We start from the raw sequence: 13455 nt of genomic DNA on the forward strand, positions 1-13455 counted from the left end.
CCAGGAGTAGACCTAGAGCTGGAGCTGGAGTCTGGCAATTTTTATTGGCAATCTTATGGTTATCAAAATAAATGAAGTGTTACAGCAACAAGTTGCGCGGCGCGGAAGCCAAGCTACGTGCCTGCCTTCAGACGTTGATTGCTTGAAGTCAACACTGATCCGAAAAAGTATAAGGAAATATGGATTAATATTTCATAGTTTTGTATGTTATAAAATAAAACAAGAGACTAGTGAAAAAGAAGGATCAAATTCCACGATATAGAATCAAAGAGATAAGAATTTATGAATTTCTTTAGAATGTATTCAAAATGTAACTACTATTGAAGTACAAAATGTATTCCATAATTATATCTAAATGTAAATGTTTGTAAAACTATAAGAAAGAAAGGAAAAAGATTTACTTTCTCATTGAAAAATGTTATCTACCATAAATATAAATCCAAAATTTATATACATTTTAAATATTAATAATAGGCAACTGTTTTGAATCTTATACCAATTAATCTTAATTAAACTTCTTTCTTATTTCTCTCCCTGCAGCAAGTGACGCTTCCTAGGCCTAGGAGCCAGGATTTTGGCATCTGGAAACCAAGGAAAAACTGGCAGGGGGGGGGGGGCAGTGGAAAACGACTTGTTAAGCCGCCAGCGGATTGGAGGTATTTTTCAATATACAAATACATGGCAGCCAGAGTCTCGTCGATTCGACAAACTCTTGCACAAATTGAATATTAAGCCGGATCGAGGATCGAGGATCGAGGATCGCAACTGCTGACTTGCTGGCCATTTTCTCGATGCTGCCGCCGATAACAACGATCGCGATAAGGGCCCCCAGAAGGCGCTTCCTGTGAGCCGTTGGAGATGCTGCCCGCTGTGGCGTTTGTTTTTGCCACACGCAATCAATGCTGGACTCATCCCGGGATCACCTCCATCCTCCACCGAGGCTTCAGCACTTTGATCATCATTTCGACTAATCGGGCCCGCTGTGCAGATCCAACAGATGCCCCGCGATCCAGATCCAGATGCAGATGCAGATGCAGATACAAGTACGTGTACGAGAGCATGCATTTCTCTTCTGAATATGTACATGCCAAGAAATGGGGGTAAGTCTATAAAATTATTATTTAAATATAAAAATATTTAACGTATATATTATATATAAATTTTATACTGAAACCTTAATATCTTTCTATGGAAAATACTTTTAAATTATGATTTAGTTGTGTAAAGAGATCTTCTCTTTATTTTAGAAGTGTATCTTAACCTAACCATTCGCATCTGTATCTGCAGCTGAGGCTGTTTATCTAGCTGCGATTGTCGCTGGCCAGTCAGTTGGCCATGTTGTTAGTCATTTGTTATGAAACAACTAAAAGGGTTTGGGGGATCTGTCTGGTCGGTCCATGGATGGATCTCCCTCCCATGTTGTGCATATGCATGAGCCAAGGAGCTGGAAAGGGTCCCAAGTCCTCTGTCCACTCTTCCGAAGCTGCAACTGCTGCTGTGTGGCATTTCAACTGCCGACCAGTTGCCATGTGCGGAATTTCTTAACACGTGTCACCTGGTTGCATTTGCCTTTAAAATCCTCCGTTCCGACCACACAGCCAGCGATGGTATAATAGATCCTTGGTAATACTCAAAGACTTACTAGCTGAAAAGTTTTCAAGTTTAATGAGCTGTTGACAACGTATTTAAGCAGCTGCGTCTCTTTTAGGGGGAAAAACGAAGGCATACGAAAAGAGAAAGGTTTGGTTAATTGTATTCCTAGATTTATTGACTTTAAGGGATTGTCTTTGAACCGTAGGCTGTTTGATTGATAACTCAATATTTATTGTAAGATTCGTTGTGAATTTTTGAACTAATTTTTCACAACACTTTCTTATTAATTAGTTTTTTGTTTTATTAACATTTTTACTTGCCAAAGTAGTTAATTAAGTTAATAAAAATTTGGGTTTTAGTATATATCTTCTATTAAAAATCTTTACAAACTTAAAAATGGGATATGACCAACTGAGAACACTCTTCCTTTAATAAATATATATAAATATATAAATTAAAATTAAGAAAAAAATATACAGTTGCGCCTAAAAATCAACTTTACTACATGCAACATATTTTTGGCGCCATCTAACTCTTGGCCAAGTTGGAAACTTATATAAATGAAGCTTTAAAACTGGTTTGGTTATTTCATGTAGAAAGTGTATTCTAAGCTGTCCATTTCTACACGTAAACACCAGTTCGACAAAATTACGTCTTGTGTATAAATACATGTAAAATTACATATACATTTTTTTTAATTTATATTTTAACATTTAGAAATGACGTAAAAAACATTTCTAGCGCCCATGTAATGCAATATGATCTTGACTGGTATCCGGGAAAAAATTATATTTTAATATAAATTAAATATAATAATGCAATATTATATTGAAACAAGAAAAAAAATAGAAAATAGAAGCTACATCGGAAAACGGAAATCCGTAGAACCTGTAGTTTTTTCATGAAAACTATCATAAGTTAGCCTAAAATGCATTAATTTCCATTCGGAAACTTTTTCTGTGCTAGTAAGCTAACCTATTAAGTTAATAAATCTGCATACTTCAATAATATATCAATAATATATATGATTTATGGAGTCGGAAATTACTCCTTCACAGTTTAACATGCTTCTGACTAAACCTATAATACTATTCTTTGAGTAGATATTTATCTATATTTTATATGACATTTTTGTCTATAAATCAATTTGTAAAAAATTCATAACTAAGCCAAAAATGCATTAATTTTGATTCGGAAAGTAGTTTTGTGTTAGTTTTTATTAGATTAACAAATCTGCTTACAGATTTTTTAAGTATGACGATATTAAATTTTGGTCAAATTTTCACATAAGTAACTTGTCAAATTTAATAACAAAATTTAGATAAAAATATAAAAAAAAAAATTTTCTGCTAAACATGTCTAGATCGATTCAGCTGTTGATGCTGATCAAGAATATATATGATTTATGGGGTCGGAAATGATTCCTTCACTGCGTTTTAAGCTTCTGACTGAAATTATAATACCATTTAAGGGTATAATAATATTGTTTATTTTTTTGACGTATTTCTAATGTCTGAATTAATAAGCAACTCGAAAACAATTCATTGTGAAATATATATATCTCTGATTTATTATTCACTAATGAAAGCTCCCCTCAGACATGTATCTATAAAAATAAAACGGTCATAAAGCTGGCAATTCCCTCCACTTTCCCCAACAAATAAATCGACTTAGAAATACGGCGATTTGGCCCCCCATCAAGGACACTTCCAGCGGTAGTCAGACATCAGGTCACTTGGGTGATGAACGCTAGCAGGTATTAGTTAAAGTTATTAGCTGGAACTACTAAACTGTTTCACTCTCTGCAGAGCAATCCAAATTTATTAATAGTAGTCTCTGCTGAAAAGCTTGAAACTAACTCGTATTATCAGTTGCAATCTCTGACTTTTTTAATAGAAATAATTTTTAGATTTCCCAAGAAGGACTCTCAGCTTTAAGGTTCAGATACCCCCATGACTGTTTAATATAGGGCAAATTGCGAGGCACTTAATTATAAGCATAAAATATACACCAAGGGAAGGGGATGGGGAAGTCTACGTAGAACTACATAAACAACGGCCATTAGAGCGGACAGGTGAGTGTCGGCCATTTTGTTTTGATGCGACCGCGTCGCCTTTAATGCGACTGCACGAGGAATTCATACAAATTAGCGGTGAAATAAATTACCAGCCTGTGTCGCCGGTTCTCTCTCTCTCTCTCTCTGTCTTTCCCTCTCTTTCTATCTGGGTCTTTCCTTCTTTGTCTCTGTCCTGAGTAAAAGCAAATTAAATTAGGCATACGGGTCGGAAGGGAGAAAAAAAACAACGATGCAAAGCGAAAGCCATTCAGGTAAATGTTAAGTAAATAAAAAGAAAACAAGAAAGAAAGCTGACTTTAAAAAGTCGAAGTTTGTATACCCTTGTATTTTAAAATGGGATCATAACTCAGTCTTAAATGCATAAATTTTATTTATTAATATTAAGATAAACAAGAAAATTTTTAAATTTACAGAAAATTCGAAGTTTGTATACCCTTGCATTTTAAAATGTATTATAACTAACCCTAAAGTGCATTAATTTCATTTATAAATATTAGGATAGCAAAGCAGAATTTTAAATTTAAAGACCGAAATGATTCCTTAATTTCGTTACAAACTATTGACTAAAAATTACAGTTCTCTGTAAGGATATATATTTAGAAAGATTATAACTATTATATTATATCAATATTTTTATATCTTATATATTATATCAATTATTTTTAGTAAAAAAAAAATGGTTAGAAACACAGTTACAAAACTTTTAATTTTAGTTATATTTTCAATAATCAAAACTTGTGTTTTCTTATTACAAACTCTTCCATTAAAGTCAAATGGTAATTTATTTATATTAAATATTTTTTAATAGGACTTCACTCTTCCATTAATGTCAAAGGTGTGATTTATTAAGTATTTCTAAATAGGATTTGATACTTTATACTTTTTAAAGACCTATACTATTAACTTATTCAATTATTACATATCTTAAATTCGAAATCAAACTTCTAACCACTCCATAGAGTATTCGAATGAGTGTTTTTAAAATTTCATGAATGGTTTTACAGGGGAACTGTATGTATATATCTGTCGCCCTTGGGCTGTCCGTCTGCCTTGGTGTCTGCCAGTTTTTGCCAGTTGCTGTTGGAATGAAGGGTTCGGCTGGGAAAGCGCATTCAGGGCTGGGAATGTCAGCAGCCAAATGGGAGCGGGCATCAGGATAAAAGCGACATGACAGTTGACTCCCTTCCGTTTCCGCTCTTCTTTTTTTTTTTGAGTCAGAGAAGGGAGGGTCTTTTGACTTAGGCAGTGCTTAAAAACGCGTAAATGGCAGCCAGTCACATGCTAATTTCCAGGCTGAAACCCCTCCATATATGCCGGGGACAGCTAATCATGGCGGTGCCACTGGCAGCACTAAAATGTCAGAGGGATTCTGCCATGAGAAGTGACGCTAATGAGCTGACATAATCCAAAAGGGCAGAAAGGCAGGACTGGCCCTGGCCCTGGTGCAATTAAAAGTATTTAATCATTATTGGCATATTTTCCCATTTTGTTTTTTAAATTTTTGTGCCTTGTTAGTGGTGACAAATTAAGCCGATTGACGGAGACTTACGCTTTCCTGCCCCGTTTGATCCTCTTTCTTTTTGGGGAAAGTTTTGTTCGAAATGAGTTTTTAATGCGGAGGTAGAAAAACGGAAATCTTGGGAAGCCAGCTTAGCCCCTGATCCCGCTGCCAGGGAAACTTCCTAAAAGAAAATGAAAAACAAAAAAAAAACGAGAATCGACCTAGAGCAGCTGCCTACGTCATTGGCATGCTAAATGCCTGTTTCGTTTATTCATACGGCCTCAACTTTGACCCCTCCTCGCATAAAAATGCTCATTACAGAGCACCCAAAAAATGTTTATTGTTGCATACATTTGCGCCTGGAAGAAACTTATTTATGTTGTACACATATTTGCCAGCAATTTGTGAGAAAGTACTCCTATATATATATTATAGTATATATATAGTAGGTTAACTGCACGCCTGCCGGCCTTTGTCTGGCAAAACGATATTCAATGTCTGAGGCCAATAACCTCATTATTCATACTCCTCCTCCTCTGGATGATTGTTGTACTTTGAATATTTGATTAAGATGCCAAGATTTTTTATTGCTCGCCAACGATGGGCCATGATAAAGTACAAAGTGTTCAGAAAATATATATGTAGATAAAGCTGCCTAGAATGTAATATAAACCAACTGCATTTAAATTTACTAGCTGCTTTTTTTACGTATATTTTTAAGAGCTAAAACGTAAGGCAATTGAAGCTAGAGGAAGTGAAAAATATGACTGTTTAAGACATCAAAAAACTAATAATGTTTTATGAAGTGTAAATATTTAAACAAATTATCAGACTGACAGTTTCTTAAATTATTACTTACTATAAAACTGTTGTTAGTAAAATATATATATTCTCACGATATAAACTCACTTTAAAAATAATTGAATATATCGTATTCCACCAGAATAAAATAGGTTAGTGAAAAATCCATCACGTAATCCAATAAAAACCTGTAATAAATCCCTTTATTGCCCTGAAAATATTCGTAGACAACCTTCAATGCAATATGGCAAACAATGAAATTATCAGTGACAAAGGAAGTGGACCCGCCATGGAACCCTTTTCATGCAGCAAAAAGGAAAACTTCTCGCTCCTGACCTGAATTCAGTGAGCATTTCTCTTCAGTTTTCACCTTTTTTTTGGCCAAAACGTGGAGCATTGCCCTTGCCTTTGCCCTGTTAATAATTGAGTTGATATTGCCCATTTGCTTTTCAGTTTTCTCTGAACATTGGGACATTGGCAAACATATTTCAATTATTTCACCCAACCGATTTCCCTTTTGTGTGCCAAAAAAAGGGTTGCACCGCTGTCTTCTTCTCAATGTTTGGCCAACGTAGATTGTGCCTCTGGCAAAATGGCTAACAGTGGACTAGGTTTTGTTTATGCCGAGGTAAATAAAATTTTCTGGGTAAATAAACTTAAGGGAATGAACTTATTTTTGATTAAGGGAAAATGTATGTGAAGGGGCAGCAGGTGAGTTGCAAGGCACTGGGGAAAATTTGTAAACGTTTAGCATTAGTTTTAACCGATTTAGTTTCTTAAACCCTACAAGACTTGGCTAAAATTAGGTAATTATAGTTTGCATAAAGGAATAATAACTTTTTTAGAAAACCTTTGAAATTATTTAACTAACCTTAAAGACCAACTTGTTCTCAGTGCTGCCTTTGGGCCTTGTGTCGATTTTATGCATAGCACTCATTTCTATGCCCCTCTACTTCTATGTGTGTGTGTTTTTGTGGGCCTTGCACATGGATTGAGCCACTTGGGGCATGGTATAATCAGCACACGCATAATGAGCACAATTAAAGGACAAACATAATTACAAGTGAGCTCTGCCCACCACAAAGAGAGAGCCAAAAACCTGGCCCAGAAAAGGGGCAAAACAAAGGCCATAGAAAGGAGCCTGGCCAGAAACAAATACCAAAAAAAAGAAGGCTAAGCGAATCCTGTGCAAACTGTGCAAATGAAATTAACAAATTTCGCTAGCGCATGCACAAATGGTCCAGGAGCCAAAGGAGCTCGAGCTTAAGCTTGAGGCCCTTCTTATTTACGTATGAAAGTCACACAAAGCGATTTCGGCTCGACGCTCGATTACACACCAGATTGGGGTTGGGATGTGAATGTGGGTTCGGTCCAGATCTGAGGCTGTTAAATGCGGTGATAAATGAGTTAAGGTAATGCGTTACATGCGATGATACTCCGGGGATACTCTGGCACGCGCGTCTCTAATGAAATCATTTAAATACAACCCACACACTGGCTCACAACCCACTCGACCGTCGGCTTCCTGTGAAGGAGCTGAAAAGGATCTACTGGCACGGGAACTGGGATTAGTAGGTACCACAAAAACGTGCCAAAGCTTTTAGTCCAAAAGGAAGGGAGGAGCAGCACCAGTGTCATTGTGACATTTGAGGTGGCACTTCCTTCCATCCCAAAAAAACAAACTTGTTTTGTCGAGTGCACAAGTCGGAAACAGTTGTCAGGACATTAATCAGGCAGTTTCTTAATTAATAGTATTAGGAAAAGTTTAGGGTTTCTACAAAAAAGAAGATTGCATTGAAAAATATACAAATAATAAAGCTTAGTTTTCCCTTCTGTAATTTGTTTAAGTATTTAAATCATAATATGTATTTTATAGTAAGATAGTAAGATTTTTAATTATGATACCTTAAGGCAGAGAGAACTTCCTTTCTCCCCTTTAAAAACCCAACTCCTTTCGTCACCATTTGTCCTTTTGCATCTTTTATCTGGCAACACTTAAATGTAGCCACATCTGCCATCTAGTTTGGTGATCTTTTTGCCAACCAGCTCATGTTACTGCAAACATTCACACACTGAGAAGGGGGAAAAACAAATTTCAACTATTTTAGTGCAGGCGCAGCTGCGTTAAGGACACTCAAACCCAAAAACCCAAAAACCCAAAACCCATGTTGACTTCGATATATATCACAAGGCAAATGTCAAGCTGCGTGTTACTTTGTTTAACACCCGGCAGCATCCTCATCCTCGAAACACTTGTATATCAAAGCAGAGATGGCATTTCATTTTTTATAGCCAGCAGCACTTACGCACCAGTGCGCAACGTTCCATCCTCCTGGCCATTACTGCAGTTGATGGTTTTCCAAACTCCGGGTCGCTCATAAAACAAAAAACTACGCAATATGCTAACCAGGCGGAGAAGAGGATACCATACCATACCATACCATACCATCCCATAAATAATAAACTGGCAGTCTTTTATAGAGAGACAGAGAAAGTGGCGAATACGACAGCTGCTGTTAATTTGCCGTGTCATTTGCAACACTTTTATGATTCAATTCCACTGACAGCCAAAAAGCGAATGCATACCATATACATTCAACCTTTTTGAAGTGGGCGTGCCAATTAAGCCAAAGCGACATAAACTTTAAATTCTCCCTTAAAACCCAGGCTCTGGGCCTCAGTCAACAAAAGCAGAGCAAACATTTGCAGACACAGATAAAGGAAAGAATGAACATTGAAGATGACAAAACGCGACAAGAGGATACCTAGCACACTTTTTCATATACTATATTTAAAATCCCTAAAAAGTTGTTATTCCTTTAGATTTGAACATGAATTCAACTTATAAATAGTTTTGATTAAACAGTTCTTAAACTGATTTTTCATGTACCTTTGACTTGTTTTTTCCCAGCAAACTGAAACTCCTTTAATACCCTTTACAGAAAGTATAAAAAAAGGTGGAAAAATATAGCAAAAATCCAACGGAAAAAAAGAATTCCTAGCACAGAAACCGCAGAAAAGTTTTTCTGAGGGCACGGAAGGCGGCACAAATGTTTGAGCTAAAGATAAACGCGCCCCGGGCGTGGCCAAGTACTGCAGGCTAAGCTTCCGTTTCCGGTGCATTTTCTGCCCTTTTGCGAACGAGGACCAGGCCAGAGTCCTGGTTTTGCAATGCAAATGTTATCGAGTGGCGTTTTTAAGCGGGATTGCATAAATTGTGGTGCTGCTGCCATTGAATTATGCGACCCTGTTCAGGCATTATGCATCGGGATTTAATATTAATCAATGCACAAGCCTCCTCCCACGACCCACGTCCGACTTTTTATTTATTTACATTAATCATGGTTTTAACTGGGGCTACTAATTGATATCCCATGGCTGTCATCGTTTTAAAACCTTAATTAAGGCAGGGGCGAAATAAAACAAAATTCAACACTTAACAAGCCAGGGATATTTATACGGAATGGGTAATTGCTATAACAGGTAAACCCTGCCTGTGTCTGTGTCTCATCATTAAATTATTTTGCAAGTTTGCTTTAAAAGTTTTTGCAACAAGCTTTGGCAATTGGAAAATCACAACACATAAATATATAATAGCTGAGGAGTTTTTTTTATAAACATAGCCTGCAGCATTTACAGTTCCTATTAAAACTTTTTTGCAAATAAATATTTAACCATGTTTAGAGGTTTAATAAAATATATATTCCAGAGTTTTAAAGTGCAATTTTTTGTGCATTTTAATAAAAAAAGATATCAATGTATATTTTTTAACTCATTTATGCAATTCGTAATCCTTACAAAAGGAATTAACCCAAGCGAGGGGCTTCCTTCGCCACAAGGCGAGAACGTATACGTGATATTTTTCGAAGGAAAAACAAGGAAAAACTGCGGTGTGTGTGTTCGTTCCCCGTTGATTGAGTTGAATAAATTATGGTTGCATGTTGATTAACTGCAGCCGTGCCGCTGAACAATGCCACATTGGTAATTAAGTTTCGTTTGGGGCTCTGAAATGGTTCAGAAGTGAGATGGAAAACATGGAAAAGTTTAACGCTTTGACATTTTAATAAGCTGTCATCAAGATGAAATGATGGCCATTAAAACTAGCAAAAGGGTTTTAAGCAGCTTTCAGGTCTGAGACCTGGACAAAATTACCTTTATATATATATTTATAATTTATATAATAAGGTGAAAGAAAATGTCCTGCCAAACTTTGACACATCAATTAGAAATATTTGATGTTGGGGGTCTTCTGTAATTTGCTGTATTTTTTGTTTAATTTAAGCCATAATAAAATTTCTGCTTCAATCATGTTTTTTCAGTGCTCTTTTTGCAATGCAATTAAATGCTTTCCCGATTTCTTAATTGTTTTAACCCAAAACAACTCTGTTCGTGACACCACCGACACAAAAGAGCTTTATCTTCATTCCATTTTTTCCCCGAGAAGCCGGTGACATTTTACTCAATTGTCCAATGTTGGATCGATATGCACATGCAAATTATCCAGCATCCTTCCAAAGGAATCTTGGACTCTCTGATGGTGTGTGTCCTGTGTGCTGCTGATGTTAAAAATTCATAAAAAAAAGAGGAGAGAATATTAAAACCTTTGATTTTCGCCAGCATGCATTAAACATTGACACCTCCGAGTCTCCCCAGGTTAATCAACTTTACGCACACTCGCCTAACACGGTTGAAAGTTTAATTAAAAGCTTAATTAATGAAAAGGAGGAGGCTGAGACTCTGGCACATGGCGTGTTGTCAACCATCAGCCCATCGGCCTTACTGCCACGCACATGCTAGCAATTAAAATTAAAATTTTATGCTAAACTAAGTAGCAACCCAAGGTGGCTGCCACACGAGCCGCCATTCGCCTAAGCTGCCGGCTAATACCGTCGCACGCTCAACGGGGCGTATGCGTAATATTTCGCATTTCATGCATAACAGTGCCAACAGGTCGCCCAGGGTAATTTATATTAATTAGCCATTTGCATGCAAATATCATGTTGCATTTGTTCGAGATAAGAACAGAACAGGCAAGAGAAAATTACAAAAAATATGTATTTTAACTTATAATTATAAATTATAAAACTTGTTCAATTATTACATTAAAACTTCGATTGAAATGTTGACAACAACTTCCTAAAATTGTTTTTCCAAGCATCCGCTTAGCCAGAGGAAATTCGACGGTTGTCAAAAATTTAAGCTAAGTCAATTTATAGATACAATTTCTTTTTCAATAGATACTTCTCCCACTCCACTCGAAGTGAGTGAGTGTGTCTGTGAAATGCCTCATCACAATGTATTTATTTGGTAAATAAATTCCCGGAATTCCTTTATCTCATCTCCCCTAGATTCCAACGCGATGTCAGAGCAAGAAAGCCCCAAAAGAGAGCAGTAAAATGTTTCAAGGTTGCACTACTTGGACATATTTTTCTTTGCACGGATATTGAGTTCACATTGGAATTGAGTTGGATCGCCAGTTCACCTCGTAGAAGCCTGCCGTTGTCTATAGAAACTTTTTTTGCCACTGTCACACTTGCCTGGGGGTAAGGACGAAAACTAATTTTGCTCTTGGCTTGTCGCGCAAATCTCCAGGACATCTCTTGAACTTTTGATTCAGGCCCAACTGGAGCGTAGCGTATACGCCGTGTTGTTCGAGCGCAACGAACAGTTTTTTTTACTTTCGGTGTGTTTTTTCCCACAAATGCTTGTAGTGTGATGGGGAGACATGTTTTCAGTCGATTCAGGGGGTCTCTTTTCCATTTCGATGTTGATGCTGACACCTTCTTCCCAGTCCTCCACAATTCCTTCGGTTTCTTCTGCTTCCGCTCGTTATTTTTTACTGTTTGCTTGGAGTTTGTTTTTTGCTCGCAATTTGACGTTTTTCCAAAGGTATTTTTGTCTATTTCCTGTCACTGGTTGTGAGATGCTATTGCAAACCTAATAGATTATTTGGCGCTTTGCTAGAGAAACAAGTTTCCTTTACCCAGGACCTTGAATTATGTTGTCGGAAGTTTTAGTAGAGGCACTGTGGTTGTGGTTTCTGCACAATTTTGATTTAGAAAACCAAGAATCCTAGCAAATTTCTAGCAAATATATACAATATGGTGGTTTGAAAGAAAATACGTACCACTGTTTCACATTTCGCATTATTCCTGACCCCGATGTATGTAGTTTTTTGCTTGGCAAACTGGATTTCTGTGAGACTTCCTGCTGCACATCTGGGCCATGTCGCTGCGGCATTTTTGCTTATGCGATGCGATGCAATGCAATGCGATTTTTCCCCCTCCATCGAAGGTTAGCCAAGCGTGTTGGCAGACCAAGATTTAGTGTGTTACCTGGGCCAGGGCCACGCCCATGCGTTGAGTGTGCAACCGCCCAAATTAATGGCTAATGAAGCGCAAGGAGCGCAGGTGCCATAAAAGTCAAGTATCCTTCTTCCTCCTTGCCAGCATGCCTCATTTGCTGCACAAACAAATACTGCTGCTGCTACCTTCTTCCAAAAAATAAGAAAAGAAAAGAAAAGAAAAGAGAAACGTTTCAAACCAATAAAAATCGCATAAATTTTCAACTGACATCAGCAGCTGAAATTGCAAATGCAGCGCCCTGCAATGATTTGTATCGCCCCGACCATGGTAAATTTCTTTTGATTTCTGCAGTCACGACTTGGCATTTATTTGGACCCCAAAGCAGCTGCTCGCTTTTTTGTCCAATTCCATTCAATTCCCGGATATCGATCGAGGCGAACAAAGTTTGCTTTTGTCGACATTTGAGACGGGGAAGGAAGCCCACAGAGCTGAGAAAGAGACCACTGAGTCGTGACCTGGTCAAATGCAAATATATTTAAGGTCATTTAGGAGCAAATCAATCAATTTGCAATGTCCTGACAATGCCTAAGCCAGGATTAAGCAGCCAGGGAAACGACAAGGATGCGGGCTTTGAAGTTAAACTATTTAGCATAATTTTAAGGAATTCATTTCAATTGATTAATAATTTTTGTATATTTTAAAAATTTCTGGAATATATTATTATATGAAAAATATCATAACTTAACCAAAAATGCAATAATTTCATTTCGGAATGCTTTTCTATGATAGTTTTTAAACGGTTTACAAATCTGCATACTTTTGAAATTTTAAAAATTCGTTTTTTATGTGAAAATTGTATGATTTAAAAATTTAACCTCTGAAATATTTTTCAAAGTTTCGAAAAATAAAAATAATAAATTTTACCCTGACGTACATTCACTTTTTAATGCTGATCAAGAATATAAATGACTTATAGGGTCGAAACTGACTTCTTTACTGCGTCTTACGACTTTCACTTTAATTATAACACCTTGCAAATGTTAAATAATTCTACATATAAAAACATCCCAAGAACATTTAAAATGATCTTAACAAATAATATCTACCTAAATAAATATGTAAATCTAACAAACATTATGTATTTATTCATTTATCACTGTTAACACCCTTAGTGCCCC

General features: G+C 36.7%; 1 protein-coding gene across 1 annotated transcript in view; it reads left to right on the forward strand.

The window, feature by feature from the left end:
* dcma (syntaxin-like domain-containing protein decima) overlaps nt 1-13455 on the forward strand; it is a 152668-nt gene that overhangs the window by 77624 nt on the left and 61589 nt on the right. The window contains exon 4 of the mRNA XM_020946579.2: nt 541-1100. The gene's annotated coding sequence lies outside the window, so the exon portion shown is untranslated. The remainder of the gene's footprint in view (nt 1-540; nt 1101-13455) is intronic.

The sequence above is a fragment of the Drosophila serrata genome, unplaced genomic scaffold (assembly GCF_035046125.1).
Source record: "Drosophila serrata isolate PLE 108 unplaced genomic scaffold, ASM3504612v1 contig_240, whole genome shotgun sequence".
Lineage (NCBI taxonomy): Eukaryota > Metazoa > Arthropoda > Insecta > Diptera > Drosophilidae > Drosophila > Drosophila serrata.